The following is a 20,481-nucleotide window of genomic DNA, read 5'->3' as shown; positions in this document are numbered from 1 at the left end:
TTATAACATATCACAACTATAATTTGCAAATATGTATATACGCGTTATAGAGCGACTCGTTATAATTATTAGTTTATAACCATACAAATGAATGTCAGATCACATATGTATACTTATATTTGGTTTTACATTGTAATTTATGTACCTAGGTAAAAAAATAATAATAATAGGAATGGAAGTTGTATTCGTTTTAAGTACCTGCAGATCGTCAATTGAATGTCATTGTGGGTATTTTGTATTTTATTAATATTATTTTTAAGACAACGCATATGACTATTTGATTCTTCAGCCACCAGAATCTAGTCACCATGATATTTATAAAAAAAAATAGCATTGCCATATTATACCAATGAAATTATGTTTGAAAGTTTTTTGGTGGTCCAGGAATTAAATTGGCTAACTGTAGCAATACAGATGATTACAAGTGAAGCTTCCAGGTAGGTACATCCATCATCACATTGGTTCTTCGTTTAAATAAGGAGCCTGACCATCCGCAAGTAACACAGAGGGTCTACTCCGAAATTCCAAAATCGAAGTTCATATGGTACCGTTCCTCTCACTCTAGTAATTAAATAGTATAAGCTTCAGAGAGACGGAACGACTCGAACTTCGATTTTATATTTTCGTAGTAGCCCTGCTGATGTTGATCGCTGACGCGTGTATGTTGTGGACGAGTTAAAAGCTTCTCTCTCTTTCTGTCTTAGCAGCCATTAGAGTTTTGTTCTAGCATGTCGGTTCTTGCGATAAATCCTCCCCGCGCGGTGCGTCACGCGCGGGGACTGAACTGACCCGCGCAACCCTTGAGGCAGGTCGCGTCTGATATCAGCGCTTCATCACACAAGGCCCTTGCGATTACAGATAATATTAAACCCCCTTGCGAAAAAACGGGCACCTATGGTTTTTGTATTTTATGTGCATGAAAGCTTACTTTCTAAGCTTCAATGCCTAAAATCTGAAAAACCATAGGTGCCCTATTTTTTTGCAAGAGGGTTTTTACCACGTGTCTCTATCCTCAGGACAAAGATGTAGAACATGTCGATTAAGGTTTTTTTTAATAAGAATAAGAATGGTTTATTGGCTGATAAAATAGATACACATACAGAATCACAGAAATATGCACATCCATGCCTATTATATGCCAAAAAACCAAATCAATAAAATCACCAATCAACCAAAATAATTATGTACCATCAGCCAAATATGTGTTCTACCACCCTAAAGTTGATAATCGTTTGCATTTGTAAAAAAAAAAATGACAATAGACGTGTCTGTCAACTGGATGCTGTTTTGCAATAGGTACAGAGTAGTGAATGAATGAAAGATTTATTAGAAACACACAATGCAACATTTTGTTTTTTTTTAGTGATGTAACGAATATTCGCATTCGCGAATATTCGCATATTTCTGCATATTCGCATTGGCATTCGCATTCGCAAAACATTCGTAGAAATTGCGAATGCGAATGCCAATGCGAATATGCAAAAAATATGCGAATATTCGCAAAATTTCTACGAATGTTTTGCGAATATCAATATCAGTAAAACATACAATTATTAGATAACGGATAGGTTAATAAAATCAAAATACGTTCATTTCTTATGTTTTTTATACAAAAAAAATACTTAATCTCGTAATCACATTATCAGTCAAGCGTTCGTATAAACTGGGTAATTCTCGGAACAAAGTACAAACGGAACGCACTTCGTTCGAACGAGACTGCCATAGACAATTTGGCGCCAAAACGAAATACTGAATATTCGCATTCGCATCGCGAATGTTCAAAAAATGACATTCGCTACATCACTAGTACAGAGTCAACTTACTGTCATTTTGCAATACAATACACAAACAAAACAGCATCCAACTGGAAGGTTCGACTTTAGCGACATATTCATTTGATAGGCACTTGTTTAACAATGTATATGTCGGCGGCCGATCGTAAAATCCGTCAGATCACGAAATTCCTAGGCATATCGTGAAATGCCGCCATTTCATGAATTGGCTAAGGGACATCCGCCATATCGTTTCAAAACTCACCGTTTAACATTTGCCTAGTGACTTGTAGCAGATCATGGAATTCCTAGGCATATCATGAAACGACGCCATTTTCATGATTTTGGCCAGTTTAGGCAGATCAGGAAATTCTAGGCTTATCATGAAATTTTTTTTTTTTTTTTTATTCGATTGGATGGCAAACGAGCAAGTGGGTCTCCTGATGGTAAGAGATACCACCGCCCATAGACACTTGCAACACCAGGGGGATTGCAGATGCGTTTGCCAAACCTAGAGGCCTAAGATGGTATACCTCAAGTGCCAGTAATTTCACCGGCTGTGATACTCTCCACGCCGAAACACAACGTGCAAGCACTGCTGCTTCACGGCAGGATTAACGAGGCAAGATGGTGTAGCAATCCGGGCGGACCTTGCACAAGTCCTAGCCACCTGCAAATATCAGTGCCGCCATATCAGTTCTGGCAATTACGCCGGCGCTGCCGCGGCACGCTCGCTTCGCTCGCTCGGCTCGTGCGTATCGTAATCAACAATTTAACGCTAACCACTCCTCGCTTCGCTCGTTCGTACCTAAATTTTTCTTCTTTTCGGCATATCACGATTGCCCGGTAGTATAGAACTAAGACTATCGACGAATGCGTTGCTTAATCGATCTAAAACAAAATACTAATTCCAAACTACGGCAGCGCGTTCCATGGTTTTTTCACATTGTGCACAGAAACAGAATCCTTTTCATTTCGCATAAAAGAAGGGAATTTCGTGATCTGGCGGATTTTTTACGATCGGCCGTGTAACAATATAGACCGGAGGCCTTATTGCTTAACGTTTTAGTCGCTCGCGATCGCAACATTCGCAATCAAACGACAGTTTTTGTATGAGAAATCTGTCATTTAGATATTTGGCTGATGGTACAAAAGCCTTATGAAGTCTTGGTATGCCAAACGCGGAGAAATGACTGATTTACAATTTAATACTTCAGAACAGCCTAGGCTATACCTACATAATAAAATAATGTTTTTTTTTTATAATCAAAGCATTTACAATAGTATTTAGAACATTCCTGAAAAATAACTCTGCTCGGGATTTTGATCATTGTCCAGAGAGTAGAGACTATGTTGTGATACATACAATCCATTTGCATTTGCGGCTTTAGTTAAAGATGATTTTTGAAATAATATCTGTGAAAATAACAGTTACCATCCCAGCCTATATACGTCCCACTGCTGGGCTCAGGCCTCCTCTCAGAACAAGAGGGCTTGAGCCGTAGTTCCCACGCGGGCCCAGTGCGGATTGGGAACTTCACACGCACCATTGAATTGCTTCGCAGGTTTGTGCAGGTTGCCTCATGATGTTTTCCTTCACCGCTAAGCTCGTGGTAAATTTCAATTGTAATTCCGCACATGAATTTCGAAAAACTCAGAGGTGCGAGCCGAGGTTTGAACCTACGACCCTCTGCATGAGAGGCGATAGGTCAAACCACTAGGCCACCACGACCACGGCTTCCAAATATTCACTTATTTATTAAAGATCAACTATGTAACCAAATTATAATGTAGAGCTCCAATGCTCTAGTTACTCGTATTGTAACTTCATAGCATTTTTTTATCATTTTCGAGAGGTATTTTCACAAATATTTATTTCAGTAATCGGTCTTCTAGCTTGTTTCGTGTAGTCTCGAAGTCTAAATCAAACGTTTAAGCGCATAATGCTACTAATAACAACTCAGGCATCAAGCACAAATATACCTAATATGTATAGTGTTTATTATTATCAGAGAGAAATGGACACGCAGTTTTGTAGGTGTTTGTGATTGTACCAAAAGGTTTCAACAAGTCTTCGAAACACCAACTGTATTTGTGCCAAAAAAAGGAAGTTCTCTAATTATGTCGTATACCTGCGCCTGCGCCGCCGTCTCGGGTTCATTGGCAGATCGCAGCAAGTTCGGACCTGCGGCGCCGCGTCGGCTCCACGACCCTGACAGGTTTTAACCGAACTTCGTATTGTTACTTTCTCTTTCTAAATTCACTTTCTGTATGGACTCCAAGGGCCGTCTTTCAAACCCTTAGATCGATTGTCGCATTTGCAAGAACTGTCGGACATTGGGCCATATAATGTTATTTTTTACATGTCATATATGTTTACTAATTTTTGTTGTTACTGTTGCATTGCACTAAAGTTAATGTTAACAATGAAGACTCTATTCTTGCTAGGACTTATTTTCCTCTAAATGGTGACCAAAGCCATCTTAGTGGGGTTTACCCTGTGACTCAATATGCATCAATGACTTTCTGTAACATTATAGTGTTCACTATACGTATTCCATTCATGAACGAATTCTCAGAAGAAATGTACCGAACAGTCTTAATGTGTGGTAGTTACTAACTACTTTATCACATGTGCTACGTTATGATTAATATCTGTGACGCGTTCATTCATAAATGTAGCTAAATGGGTACTCGTGTGAAGTACGTTACGTATTTAATAGTTCATTGTTAACGTGCGTTGCGCCGAATTGGGGTGTTACCGGCACTAGGTCAATAAACTTCACAAGGAGATTTATACAGCCTGTGTTTTTGTTATGTCTGCATAAACATACTTTCGTATAAAAATATTAATCATCATCCCAGCCTATATACGTCCCACTGCTGGGCACAGGCCTCCTCTCAGAACAAGAGGGCTTGGGCCATAGTTCCCACGCGGGCCCAGTGCGGATTGGGAACTTCACACGCACCATTGAATTGCTTCGCAGGTTTGTGCAGGTTTCCTCACGATGTTTTCCTTCACCGCAAAGCTCGTGGTAAATTTCAAATGTAATTCCGCACATGAATTTCGAAAAACTCAGAGGTGCGAGCCGGGGTTTGAACCCACGACCCTCTGTTTTAGAGGCGATAGGTCAAACCACTAGGCCACCACGGCTATAAAAATATTAATAACGATCCTAAACTTAAAATGTATTGCATGTAAATGTATTGTATGTATTGCGATATCACTTCATAACACTACAACACTTAGTTACTGCCTACACTTGATTTCTATTAGTTTGTAGAAAAAATACATGCTGTAATGTAAATTTATTAAATGTTGGTAAGGTACTAATTATTATAAGTTAACAATTGAACTCAGTTCCATAAAATGAATGCGAGCAGTTTGTGATGTAACGCACTGCAGGTCATCGACCTCTTTTTTTATAATATCAAACTGCTTTAATATTTCTAGGTTTTTATGCACGTAATGGACACACTGCACAAGAGAGTGATTCAATTCAAACTATAAAATGCTGTTCCGACCGAAACTGTTAACTTTCAGTAAATAATCTGAGCGTGTAGTGGCTGACTGGCTCGATGTTATTATACGCAAATTAAAACCTTATAAATACTGATGAAAGTGCTGGCCAACATCAATACTCTAAATTGCCTCGTGCCTGTGTTAAATAACGCGTAGTGAACAGTTTAATCTCTTAAAAATTCTACGTATCTCTGTAACATATAAATTATCAGCCTTATTCATAAAAAACCCTTAATTGAGGTTTGATCGGTCTGTTACTTAGCAGACTGATTAAGCTTGTTAGACGGTTGTCAAGAAGTATGATTCATAAACGCTTGCTAGCAGTCTGCTAGTTGTTGAGCTGCTGATAGACGGATTAGACGCGTTATGTTGGCCACCTGACAAATCAAAGACAAAAAATGGCCTCATCGATAATTAAAAAAATAATTGACAGCAGTGACAGCAAATTAGCAGGAAGAAAAGCAAGATGTTTGTTTCCCGCCATTTGCGATCCGCATGTTTATGTTTAAGTGCAAAAAGCTGTAATTATGTTTATCATCCTAATTTTATTTTTCTCATATTTATTGTTAGTAAAGTAGTAAAGTAGCAGTAATTTTAGAGGATTTTAAAATACAAATTCCTGAAAATAAATTTTCCTTTTTTTTTTTAATCTTTGCGTAACTTCACCCTTCACTAAAAATATCTTCGGTATGGTTTTTTGCTCTTGTCAAAGTCAGCTGTTCAAACTTGTGGCGGCCACTTTGTGACTTAGCAGGGAGATAAAGGAGGGTCTACGGTCCTCTAACTTTAGCAGAGCTTTGATCGACTGATTAGCGCTAACAGACGTTTATGAATCATGTTTTTTAGCATCGGGCCTTCAAGGAGCCTTCAAGAAGGCACTAACTTTTTATGAATAAGGCTGTTAGTATTTAGTTTTAGCATTTAGTTTAGGCATACGCTTATATATGTAATGTAAACTGTTATTGTAACTATGAGATAATAAATTATTATTATAAATTAGAACTGTATTTTTAATTAATTAAGTTATTAAGTTTTTCTACAAAGTAAGAGTTCTATTTAAAAAAAAACAGCATTTTTAACTTCCCTATTAAAGGAAATTTCGAAAAATATTACAGTAGAGACACGATAGCGAGTTTGAAATGAATCAAGCAAGAATCACGAGTAGTGATTAGGTAATTTTTAAATAATTATGTTTTCAAAAGATGAACAGTGATAGAATAAATTCGATTCAAAATCAAATAAGTTAATATAAAATTTAAGAATATGGCGATGAGTGTCACAATATTAAATAGCTAATGACACCCGTTTCACAGAATTAATTCTTAATGCAAATGGAGTCATTTATAGAAAGAAGGCGTCACGAATTAGCGGGATGCGGTTTAATCCCGAAATCCCGATGATTCGTGGTGACTTCAGCGATCATCGCGGAACAGACGCAGTCTCTGTTCCGGAAACCTCTTCAGTTTATACTCACGTGGCTCTGAGGCGAGTGCGTATTGCGTCACGAGCATACATGGTGAGTATAAAAGGTTACTTCCATTTCATTAGGCACATTTGCATTGACACATATATATGTATGTATGTACGTAAACTCTTTATTGTACAAAATAAGTAGACAAACAATGAAATATATGTGCGAACTTATCTCTTTAAGGGATCTCTATCAGTTAACCTTTGAGTGGATGAGAGGAGCATTCAGTCAGGGACAGACAAAAAGTGAGTTAAAAATTAAAATATATCACCCTACGTGTTCCTAATAGTTGGTAACAAGTTGACTTAACCATCAATACGAGCTGATAATGCTATGAAAAGTCGCTTTTGTTCTTTATATCATATATAATAATACCTACATAGCAACAACTGATAGTTAACTAGTATCAACAGCTGGGCGATTCGAGTCAGAAAATTAATAAAGTCAGTAAAAATAAATAAAACAGTAGAAATGAAACAAGGCGGCTACTTGCTTTGTAACTGTCACATTTTCCACGTACATAAAGTGCTTGAGGGTTAAACTTTCGTACCTAAATACGAGTATACTAATGAGAGTTTAGTTCCTTTTTCATCTGTTCTACTGTTTAACCTATGAGCTGCGAGTATACGACTGCGACTTTAACCTATGAGCTGCGAGTATACGACTGCGACTTTAAACTTAAAAAAGTGGACCAAGGTCAATAACGAAGAAACCTTCAAAAGAACATTGTAGCCGCAGTACAGTAGACGCATTAGCTATCACAAAGGTTTATGTGAATCATAATATCCAGTTCACTTTGACTTTGAGTTCAGCTTTGAGCCTTTGAAACGGGCCGGAACCGGTCTGCAGAGCCACCAGACAGCGACTAGACTATAATGGAAATGTATCGGTAAGTAGGTATAATATGTTTCAAATTTATCATCATTACTATTTTTTTAGTAAGTATTTTAGTACGTAGCCATAGGTACAGTCGAATAAATTGAATCATGACCCAGGGAACCTTTGTGCTACTAATGTCATGTTGACATCTCATACTTTTGACAAGGAAATTATAGTGAAATTGATTATTAAAAGGTTCCACCGTGGTGGCCGAGTGGTTTGACATATGGCCTCTCAAGCAGAGGATCGTGGGTTCAAACCCCGGCTCGCACCTCTGAGTTTTTCGGAATTCATGTGCGGAATTACATTTGAAATTTACCACGAGCTTTACGGTGAAGGAAAACATCGTGAGGAAACCTGCACAACAAACCTGCGAAGCAATTCAACGGTGCGTGTGAAGTTCCCAATTCGCACTGGGCCCGCGTGGGAACTACTGCCTAAGCCCTCTCATTCCGAGAGGAGGCCTGTGCCCTGCAGTGGGACGTATATAGGCTGGGATAATGAGACGAAGAAAAGATTCCACCGTGAATCATGATTCAATTTGTTCGACCGTACCTATCTATATACCACTACTTTACCACTAAGAATTTGATAAAACATGTGATGTTAAACCCTGACGTGACGGACGTCCAGAGTTGCCTAGTTAAAATCAGTAACTTTCTAGCTTTTCCCCACGATTTCGTCTGCGAAGAGTTTTTTTATCGTTATTCTGCGGGAATCATGCAATTTTTACCTAGATACCTCGCACTTCAACAAAAAATAAATACCTATACTTGTATTATTTCTAATTATTTCTTAGTTGAGTATCTATACCTAACTGTATTTCAAACAAAAAACTATTTACGCGCTGTCGTCCCACTTTCACAACAACCAGTATCTTAACCGCAGGATCTCAAATAATACTACTTCCCAATGAGTGACTGTATTCTGTTTATTTAAATGGTTAGGCATGATACAGCATGTAATTCCCAGTGACTAGACGCCGAATCTTTTCGCATAATCAACATAATTACTTACAAGTGCAAGTTTACTTTGATAACTGCCGAACGAACGAAGCATACGCTCCTTTTTTAACTGACTTCAAAAAAGGAGGAGGTTCTATGTTCAAATCTATGTTTGTTTTTTAATGTATGTTCACCGATTACTCAGTCAATTGTGGACCGATTTTCAAAATTCTTTTTTTATTAGACAGAGTATTCTTCTGAGGTGGTCCATTGTCACCAAGTCAAGATCTGATGATGGGATCCTAGGGAAATCGAGGGCAAACCTCAAAATTTATAGGCACACCTATGGCGATTTTTGCATTTTTAGCATTTGCTCAAGCATTTACATTCAGAAAGTATCATTTAGTAACCTGGACCTGATGAAGAAGACCGTGATGACCAATGGAACTCATCAAAGCTAAGTAATGCTCGCTCGTCAATAAACGATCATGATTAATATACCTAGATAAGCGACTAAGAAGAAGCTTTAAGTTAATGATTCTTTCGAACTGATATGATGCTGAAGCCAGAAGGTAGGCAACGGAACTCTGTTATAAAACAAAGCAACTAAGTCGTGTTTGGGCTTAATAGAGTCGTTGTGAGATGTACTTTGGCTACGAATCACTAAAAAGTGAAAAATAAAAAAAATGTTAACAAAAAAGTAAAACCGACTCCAAAAAAATAAAAAACAACAAAAAATGGAACCGACTACAAAACCCTTGAAAATATTTTTCTAGGTACGTACTAGCTCGAAGTCGGTGACTCAGCACGACCCAGCAGGAGGGATTGAATGAAACCCATAGTATGTAAAAGAGGTAGACGACTATTGTCCCACTCCTGCTGGGTCGTGCTGAGGCACCGACATCGAGCTAGTACGTACCTACTAGAAAATATTTTCAAGGGGTTTGTAGTCGGTTTTCTTTATGTTGTGATGTAGTGTGTTTTTGTTGTCAATTAATGCTGCGAGTTTGAGTTTGGAAATATCAACTTGACATTAGTAGTTCAAAGGTTCCACCCTGGTCCTGGTACTAGTATGTACGTGATACAATTTCCTCGACTGTATGTATTTAGTTTATACTAGCTTTTGCCCGCGGGTTCGCCCGCGTGGAATTCGGTTATCGCGCGCTGTTCCCTCGGAAACTCTGCATTTTTCAGCCCATAAACTATCTCTATGCCTAAAATCACGTCGATCCGTCGCTCCGTTTCGACGTGAAAGTCGGACAAACATACACACACTTTCGCATTTATTACTATTACCTAGTATGGATTAAAACGTACTGTTTGGACGTAAGTAAAAATATGTCATCCTGAAAATAATAACGTGTAAAATATATTATTTTTTATATTTATCTTAGTTTCCATTACGAGTACATGTGTTTGTTGTGATATTTACTTATTACCTACAAGCTTTTATTTAACTTGCCCTGTTCGTTTGTTTATTTATTTGGGCCAAATCTTGCAAGTTAAATTTGACCCACTTCCAGTAGTCTGATCGACTTGAAATTTGGTAAACTTATGTAAATCTGGTGATAATACAATAATCTGATAGTGACATCCTGGTAGTCTGGCCAGGATCGTCTCCATACCACAAGACGGAACTCTTCAACGGTTAATGGCATCGACTTGAAATTTGGTATTCAAATGTACTTTAGGTGACAATACAACACAACACAACACACAACAGTCAACAAAAAGTACAGCCAGCAAAAAACCTTGTATTAAAATGATTTTTTTACCAAAAACTTATTTTATTTATTCTTGGTAGCACAAATTTTACTGAAACTTGTAATGGGAACATTAATTTTTAAGTATTCGCTATTGTATAACTTCCTTCGGAGATCTTCGGGGATTTCTTTCCGAGTCGTCTCGTGATCATGGCGCATGTAACTGTGCCGATAAATCGAGCTTCTCTAAAATCAAGGTACGCGGAACAAAACCCGAATTTAAATCATAAAATTAGATTACTAAAATTAGTAATGACCGCGATAGTCTAAAACATTGTGTTCCTTCAGAGAATCCTATAGTGAGGCGTCTTTGCAATGTTGTTTAATCCACCTGTCGAATCTCTTTGTTACGGTATTGAAAGAATACTGACCTATCGTTTATACAAGATTAAAATAAATAATTAATAGTTATTTGTGTCACAAGGGAGCAAAATGGTGTATTTACGGCGATGGCGTAAATTGAATTCAGAATGTAGCGAAGGATTCTACAATAGAATTCTGAGCGTAGCAAGGGATTCTAAAGTAGAATCCTAAGCGTAATGAGGGATTCAAGTGTTAGCGCCCAAGATGAAAATAATTTTGCTCCCGAGTGGCTCATACAACTTTTCACACCGAGCATTAATAAACTTGAAAAAAATAATTCTAAATATATTAAAAGAACAACCAGCATAGAAAATGGCGTGGCTTTAAAATTATCAACTTCAAAAAATGGCATTTGCAATAAAACACTTAGAAAAGCCTTGAACAGAAAAGTTGCACTTTGCTCCCTCTCGCCAGGGAGGAAAAGTTACTTTTCTGAAGGAGAGGTGTGAAAAATAATTACTACCGTGTACTCTTGACCCCAAATCTACTTGTAATCGACGGAAGAACGCTATTAAGCGGTCACCGCATTAACTTTTGTTTTAAATACTTGACTTGAACAGTCGCAAAAACAAGGCGGTTTAAACCACTTTTTGTTGGAAAGCCCCCTACTGGGTTTGCCGCCTAATAACGTAGAAATTGTGTAACCGCGTGGCCAATCGGAACGACGCCTCGTTATCTTATTAACATGTAGTTTCTGGCTGACCAATTAGAACGAAAAAAAGAAAGAAAGAAAGATTTATTAAGTTCCATATCAGTACACCACCGTAGAGTAATAAGACTAAAACACTAAAAGTATCAATAAAAACTAAATTACGTGGGACGCGACAGGACGCCAAAAAGCAATAAAAAAACAAAAAAACAAAAAAAAATATGTTCTTAAATAAATTAAAACCTTGTCAACCCCAGTGGTATATTTGGCAGAAAAATAAGGAAGGGAGGGGGGTTGGGAAATGGAATAGATCCTACTTTGTGGGCAGGAATTTTGATCTACATAATTCGGTGCGCGCATTCCCTTGCCACTTGGAATAGATTTTTTAAAGCGTTTTACGGCACGTTGACCGATGTTACGTTTGTAGCGATATCGGATAACGTTTTTCTTGTTTCTTTTAATAGGAAAATCTAATGACGGTACATAATTTAATTACACTTTGCCTTCCATATTTTGAATATGTAGAGTTTCGGCGGGTGCTGCATCATGCGTCCGCCGAGACGCGTTGCTCCTAGAGGAAGGGTTACGAATTAGCCTGAAACATGTCGAGCTAAACTCGATTTAAAACGTGAATTATCCGATTTAACTTTTATTTAATACTAGTACTGCAAAATAAGCAGAGAAACCCTTTATTGAATTCCTCGTTGGTGTCGTGGCTTTTAATGAACTTCATTCCTATTCTGTTACGTAATGTCAAGTTCAAGCCCTAGTTAATTTGTGTACGCATCACAATGGCTTGCGTGATCGGGTCGGGTGCCCCAGTTGTGAATGAAGCCACATGCGCCGGCGCGTCACGTCAAACGGCAACCATTCATGGCGTTCGGTCAATGCTTTGTACGAGCCGTCGCCTTCTCGCCATCGAGCATTTGAATGAATGAATGAATGAAAGATTTATTAGAAACACACAATGCAACAACATTTTTACAGAAATTACTTAATGTAATAGTAGTTAAGTATGTTAATGCCTATTACAGTGTTACTGTGGTCTCTAAAAGGAGTCCACTCAGCATGTGTCGCCGCAGATAGTGCAACGACGCCGATTTTCAGTGAATCCATTTATCTACATATTATGTAAATGTTAGATGTTTTTTCTTTACATCGGATTTTGAATTTTTCTATTGAGAAGAATGAGTTTAGAAGTTGCAATTAGAAAACTATCTACATATAAGGACGAAATAAATATGAAACAAAGCGTAGCCAAACGAAGTCAAAGTTAACTGTCAATAGTAAGATTGATAACCAAGGGTGGAAAGTGACCCATTTCAGCTGAGATATTTTTCGTGAGGAAATGGGTAATTTCATCCGAGTTAGACACTCTTCTTTTCATTTCGACTCTGAGGAAAGTAAAAGACTTAAAAAAAACGTTGATCACGACCAAGGAGCTTATATACAAAACTGGAGGTTGAACGCCGAACGAAGAAGTTTGACCGATATTACTTATTTATATATTCCATCTCTTTCATTCACATTTCACGAATACTTCCATCTCTTTCTTAACTTAACTAAAGAAAGAGATGGAATATATTCGTGACGTAATAAAGATCAACATTTCTTGTTGTATAGCTCCTTGGTCACGACGCGCATCTAGATGGCCATGCCAAAACGTGAAAAAAAGTGTCATTGACGTAACTCAATTATATTCGACTCCATGGCTAATCGAAAAATTAAAAAAAAAAACCACCCTAGAGATGAAAACGAAATTTTCCACCCGGCTATCTACCCATGAAAATTAAACTTTCCGAACAGGAGAGACGAAAAATTGATTTGAAACTACATTATATTCACGTGAATGAATAAATTATCAATTGAGCACAAGCAATCAACAAACCAGTATAATATTGCGACTTGTTTTTGTTTGTATGTTGACTTTGTTGTATATACTTACATAGATTAAACTTATATGAATAAGTAGTATAAAACTAGTTTTTCGTCCTTTACGGATTTCTTGTTTTATTAATTGTCTAATGATTCTGCTGTGGGTAGGTATAGGTTGAATGTTGTTTAACTGTTTTTAAAATATTTGCGTCAGCTAGAAATATGCGGCGGGTTGAAATGGCCCTAAGGCGAGCTTTTTTGTTGGTGTCAAGTGGCCCGCGCCGTCCCGGCGTGGCACCGCTCACTGACTCAGTGCGGGCAGCCCGGTGAGTGTGTGCCGCAATCGTAATGAAGCCGATCAGTATTCTGACAATCTGACAGCAGGCAAACTTCCTTTGGTTTTCCCGCTTCCTCACTTTAAAATGATAAGTACTACTGTTAGTTAAAGAGGGTACTACTACCTGTCTTCCTGTCTCGTCATATTGTGTAAGCAAGTGCGAACCCGACTGCGCGATGTATGATTGTGCGACATTCTTATTGAACGTGGAATTCAACAAAGTTATTAGTACGTGCGACATAGCACTATTCGCCTATGCTAGGTTACTTACTGTGCGACTATATTTTTGCGCGATGTTAAATTGTGCGCAAAAGGAACTGCAACCAGAAAAGTATTTAGGTTAGGTTAGAACTACGACTCAAGCCCAAGCCCTCTTGTTCTGAGAGGAGGCCTGTGCCCAGCAGTGGGACGTATATAGGCTGGGATGATGATGATGATGAGAACTACGACTCTCACCGTTGCAAACCACTTTACATACACTTCGCTTACTTGATCATACCTAGGTACTTCGCAAGTACCTACGATGCTTTAAAGTCAAAGTCAGAATATCGCTATATTCAAAAACTTATGAATTTCAAAAAATCTACCATACCGATTCGGAAAACCTTTATTGAGATCTTATTGAGATGAATCCGTCAAGAAAGTCAAGAATGTTTTTTTTTTTTGAAAATAGATGTTATTTAATGACACATCACAAGTATTTAACAAAACTGCATTTTTAATACAAATAAATAGCATGTCACATAAAAAATCGTGCATAGCTATGCAGATAACTATAGCTTATGCCCAGATGCTCAGTACAGTCTCTCAGCTCATTGCAAGTTAACTTAAGTAACTGCAATAATGCAATATATATAGCAATATTGCACTGCCCCATGGGAATCCAGAGAAATCTTTTTAGTTTTTAGTGCGATGCCGTACAGTATGATACTCAACGTACTTATAGAAAAGATACTAACAAAATGTTTGAAAACTTTCAAGCCTGTCGTTTAGGTTGTCAGTAGGTAGGTATGAGTATGATACTCGTACAGTTTTATGAGGCATAATCTATAAAAAATATGTGCAATAGTTTTATAAGTTAAATAATGTTTGGACCCAGTCAAGTATCGCTTTATCTTTACAAAATTATGGACAGTTCCGTGTCTCGTTATACTTCTTTAAAGTTTAATTAATTCATTAATATTTAATAATTTATCGTCTTAAAGTGACATACAGGATGTTTTTTGGGAGCAAAACGGTGTCAGTAATGGGCTACAGCTTATTACTTAAACTGGTTGATATAATCATTGATGTAAACAAATTCGTTTGGGCAAGTAGGCTTTTGAATGTGACAAAAAAAAAAACATTTCCAAGCTCATTCATAACATAAACAAATAAAAAAAAATAGTTTATTAATACCGACCACCGCAGAGTACTAATGCCTGAATCAATTAATGTATTACTTAAATGCTCTCTGTTTCTTGATGCGGCTTGGTGAGGTCAGCCCGTTACTTCGGTTGCGATGTAAGTGATCTGCAGGGCTACTAGGAAACTCGAAGTTCGTGTCGTACCGTCCCTCTCGCTCTCGTATTAAATATTAGAAGTGTCAGAGGGACCGCACGACACGAACTTCGAGTTTCGAGTTTCGTAGTAGCCCTGCTGATCTAGCGGGCCCATTCGTGGACTTGTAGGGAGAGCGGCTTCTCACCTTCAGGCGGACTTTTTTTGAGGTAGATGAGCTTGAACCTAGTACCTGTCCTTTTCAGGATATTGAAAGGTAACGATGAGACCCGTCAGTGTTGTGGTCGCAGGAAGGGACGTGGGAGAGCAGGACCTCTATACTCTGCTTTCAGAGTTAAAACTTGATGGGGTGCAAATCTGCACCCAGCGCGTAATCCTTGTGGTGAGGTTGGGACCGCGGGCTTCTGTCTGAGTGGAGGAGGGCGGGAAATCCCGAACCTTCATTGGATGGTGCAGTCTCCAAGGAGCACCCCGAATCATCCAAGTGCGCAGCGCTCCACCACCATCGTATCGTGGGGTGCAGCGTGGGGCCTAGTCCTGGGGCAGCCAGTAGGCGTGGCGGTGTCTCTTCATGCACCCGTGGCGTTCCACAAAGGCCAAGAGTAAGCCTGTGTTGTTTTAGTGCTTTTATTGCTTTTTGTTTTTATTTTTATGTTGTTTTTTGAGAGCCCCACAGACTCCCCCGTTGCCTCAAACACTGGACCTGCATAAAGCGCCTTTTCCACACGTAAAAAAAAACATGTCCCTGTGGCAATTGAAGCACTGATGTAGAAAGAATGTGAACTCGGTGGCGGTTCCAGCATTGCTGCCTATTGCTTATCGCACCCTTATATTTATATACGCACGTCATTTGCAACGGCAACTTGACGCAGCATCGCACCTTGGCCTCTATATGCTCCAGTGACATTGCAGCGTCGTGAAAGCATGACTCAAGTCAAGTGTCATTCATTTCACATTTAATTTGATTCCACAGTCAATTCCAACTAGCGGGACCAGTCGCAGCCCAGGACCGCGACGTATGGACGACTGCGAGCGCTATGTCCCTGGACTGGAGGACCTGGTTACCGTCACTGGTTACCTGGACCAGGTTAACGTCATAATTTCTCATACCATTAAAATACGATGTCAACTTGAAACCCTCTAAACTGAAACTAAAATACATTGTTTAACCAGGAAATTGTAGCAGATGCCGACTTGCCGAGAAAAGAATACAGTTGGTCGTCATTAAGTAAGTACTTTAGACATTACTAGTTTTTCAATGTGTTCTAGCTTTCATCAGAAATAATCAGAAATTAAAATTACCAACTTTGGTGGTGATTAAAACATCCCTTTTTTTCAACTTTGCCGACAAAGCTGCGATCGTATCCCATAGTTCATAAACTAGCATTCGCGCGTGCGCAGCGGCCTTGACCCGCGGCCGCCTGACTCACGCTCACGCGCGTTGCGCCCGCGCCGCTGCCGCACGCTTTTTACTTTGACGAGCTTCACAAAAGACGATAGCGCAATTATTATGTGTATTTTCCAAACAATTATCTAATTGGTGGAGCAAAAACGACCGGCAGATACAAATAAGGCCGATTGAATTGAAATATTCCAAGAACAGCGATAGATACATAGGGACTTACCTACATCATAATGGATCCTGGTTAATCTTCTTTTAAACAGCTCAAAGTTTATTTATTAGCTATCTAAATAGCTGATAGTTGTTATTAATAGAATAAAATTACAATTTCAAATATAAAAAAAATATCAAAAGCAATACAAAATACAATCAGTCAAACAAACCGCCCCTCGTAACTCCAGGCGCAAAAGTGCCCAGTACGTTTGCCGCGTTGCCTCGTTGTTAATTTGTGTCAGTGTCTCATAAATACATATCTTTTTTACACAGACTTTCGCTGTTAGCCTCTGATGGCTTTTACATGTCTAACCGGGGAGAGGACTGCCAGACGGACCGCTCGGCAAGGGGAGGCTTAACTAAGTATGCCACAGCTCATATTAAGCTGACCTTGGACTTTCGATGCTAAGGGAGGTTTATGCACGCAATCGGATTTTTATTCTTCTTTTTAGAAATATATACTAGGTCTCGACTGAGAAGATATGACAAGATTCTCGGTCAAGATGACTTCTGATAGGAGATAGAAAATAACAGATTGCAAAGTTACCAATTAGTAGTTTGTATTATATTTTATATATTCATTTTGTCGGGAAGCTCACGGGGATGTTTTGTATTTTTTTGGGTTAAACGGTGTAAACAAATGCACCTCACTGCTAAGCTCGGTTTACATGGTGTCGCTTGAAATATTTATCATTATATTCCTAATTACTTTTATTTATGGGTTTGGCACCTACCTATAATAAATGATCTACCTGCATAGCAACATTTAATTCACTGATTAAATGAGAACCAATCGAAATGTACAAACTTTCCACTATGTAAACACAAACCTATCTTGCGCATACATCAGCCGATTACCAATGATGCTTTTTAAGTTTTCTGGTGTTCCTTGTTATCACAAGCCCCAGTGGCTAGCTGTCCAAAGCTCAAAGTCCCGTTATCGTTGTGAAATGGTCTCCGAGAAAGAGCGCCCGATCTGCGCTGACGCTGACGCAAGCCCGGACATCCTTGAGAGTGCAGCGGTATACTCTGCACGCGCGCGTCATAGTGGTTCTACTTAATCCTTGTTGGAATCGCCTTCAAACAGTTAACGAGGAAAGTTCATGACTATTTGCTCTCAAGTTTGGCTGTGAGTCACTCGTGACGACACTCATTTGTTTATTATCGAAGGCGATGGTACTGCAGCTGGCTGTTGCGGGCAGCGTGCTAGCGTGTTTGAGTCGTCTGACTCAGAATTAGAAGTAAGATAGGTACCTACATCTTTTTAAAATTAGAGTAGAGGCTCACCGCTCAGACTGGAGAAATATTAATAGGCTTTTCTAGTTAGGACCTCAGTGTTTGACTTGTGTTAATTTAACTGGATTAGGATAATATATTGTATATATGTAACTGTATCCGGAGAACTGTATCTTACTAGTCAGCTTACCCAAATAGTAAATGTGAGCAAGTAGATATTTACGATTTGGGCTAAATAGTATATTGATAATTATATTGTTTCATGACGTGTATTTCAATTTCAGTAATCCAGTTTTTGGTAAAGACACAGGGTGTGTTAGCTGAATCATAAATGATTATTACAATTCCAATAAGCATATATTTCTGATATCAAACACGCGGTTGCCGGGCCTCAGCGAGGAATAACAATACAGACATCATCATTAGGTGCTCCCACAGCGTGGACAGGGACAGTGGCCCCGCGATTAAGACGCGACCTTAAAATTCGACATCCTACATAGTTATGTACAAACTATTTGGAAATATTTCTAATACATCCCAACATTTGCACAAGATTGCGTCGCCCGCGCATCCGCGAGCAGCGCGTACACATTTTCCCACCGCGCCGCTGCGCCCGCGCCGCTGACGCACGCGCTGCACTGCTTTCTTCCGAGTAGCTCAGGGTTACCGGGCCGCGTTGCATAACACGTAACCGTTACTGGTTGATTTTCCGTGTGCGTTGATGCCGGATTTCAATAGGATTATATTCATTATGCAATTGAGATTGAGGAGTTGGTTATTAAAAATGGCAAAATGTGTAAATTGCGATGGATCCTGTGGAAATAATTGGTTATATCTTTTAATTAACCGTCGAGACTGGAGCAAGCCGTCAAATTAACTGTCTCATTTTGTGTAAATTAGAAATACTTAGCTTAATTTATTAATAAATCAAACAAATTTTATTTACTTATTAAAACAAATACCACAAAAGTCAGACAAATACACAATGTGTCAAATAAACCGCCCCGCGTCATACCTGGTGCAAAGGTGCCCATACGCTTGCTGCGTTGCCGCGTTGAGCCGGATGGACAACCTTTGCACTTTGATCAAGTCAAGACCTCTCTAACGAAGATGGCACCCCACTTAATTAAAAAAAATATTAATTACATAGTAAGTAACGTTTGCAAGACAATGGTTCAAGTTGACAATAGTTCAGTGATTTGCCTGAAATAATCGTTAGGTGCAATAAAAAAATAAATTTAAAGCTGTTTCCGAGACCCCGAAATAAATATTAAAGAATTGTTTGTATAAAGATGTAACAAAGTTTTTCTCTATAGACTGCATTTTACCCCGACCAACGAACCAATCAATCAGTTTACATTCTAACCGCTGGCAGCCCTGCGCGCGCCAGTGATCACTTTCAACGACGTGAGGTTACCCGCGGGGCTTCGACCTGCGCCGACGGCCCTTCGGGTTTACCGAACGATCTATATATCTACTTGTCTCGCGTCTACGGTTCGCGACCGTGCACTCGGCGCGGGCGCTTGGGGATCGCTAAGTTCACTGTATGTACTGTATACCGCCGGCAGTAGCGTGGAGTGAATATTTTCGCTACATAACTTGAGAGTGTGAAACGTGAGATAAGTATATATCATCATCTCGCAAGATTATACAAGCATTGGAGTGTATCACTGATGTCACGTACAAATTTAGATAACTCGGTGGGAATCGAGTTGTTACGGCACCACGCTACTGCCGAGGGCTATGCTACTTAACCATAAATAAATTGTAACAAAGTCGTCCTGTGTCAGTTTAAATTTCGTAAAATGTCTCTTTAAATCATTAACACCCTGTAGTTATTTAAAGTAGAGTAGACCAGGTGTTTTCAACCTTTTGGCACGCTTTTCGTTCATCAAAGTTTCACGGCATACCAGTAAGAAATAGCCAAGTGCGAGTCGGACTGGCACGTAGAGTACCTAAAGGGTTACGTATAGTATACCCATAATGTGTATAACATAAAGGACAGCGGAGGCTTATCAATAGGGTCTCGTTGACACCTTTTGTACCGTGTAGAGTTGAGTTTCTTGCCGGATTCTTCTCAACAGAGGTTTTTCCGAACCGGTGGTAGATTTTTTTGACATTCATAAGTGCTTGTTATAGCCTAAATTGAATAAAGATATTTTGACTTTGACTTTGTACGAATCGCATACACTTCGCGGTGGCACACCGGTTGAAAACCTCTGGAGTAGACTATAGCTAACTTTATTCGCAGGGCCTAAGTTCCAAGGGGCATTATAATTTGTATGCTAGGAACACAGCATGCCCTGACTCAGGTCCCTGAGGCAGGTCTGAGCATTGTTTGTCTGCGGCATTAGATAATTTAACATTTTCGCGGAAATCCTTGATCATAATACTTACATGAATTTGACGTAAGAGACGATCATTACATTAATATGAAACAGTCAGTTGTATATTCAAACCGGAATGCGTTTAATAATGCAAATGGATGACACAGGGCGTTTTAAATATAGCTTGGATGCGAGCGAGAGACCGGTTATTTCTCTTTCATTAAAGG

Source organism: Choristoneura fumiferana, chromosome 8 (assembly GCF_025370935.1).
Source record: "Choristoneura fumiferana chromosome 8, NRCan_CFum_1, whole genome shotgun sequence".
Taxonomy (NCBI): domain Eukaryota; kingdom Metazoa; phylum Arthropoda; class Insecta; order Lepidoptera; family Tortricidae; genus Choristoneura; species Choristoneura fumiferana.
Note: the sequence above shows the minus strand (reverse complement) of the source record.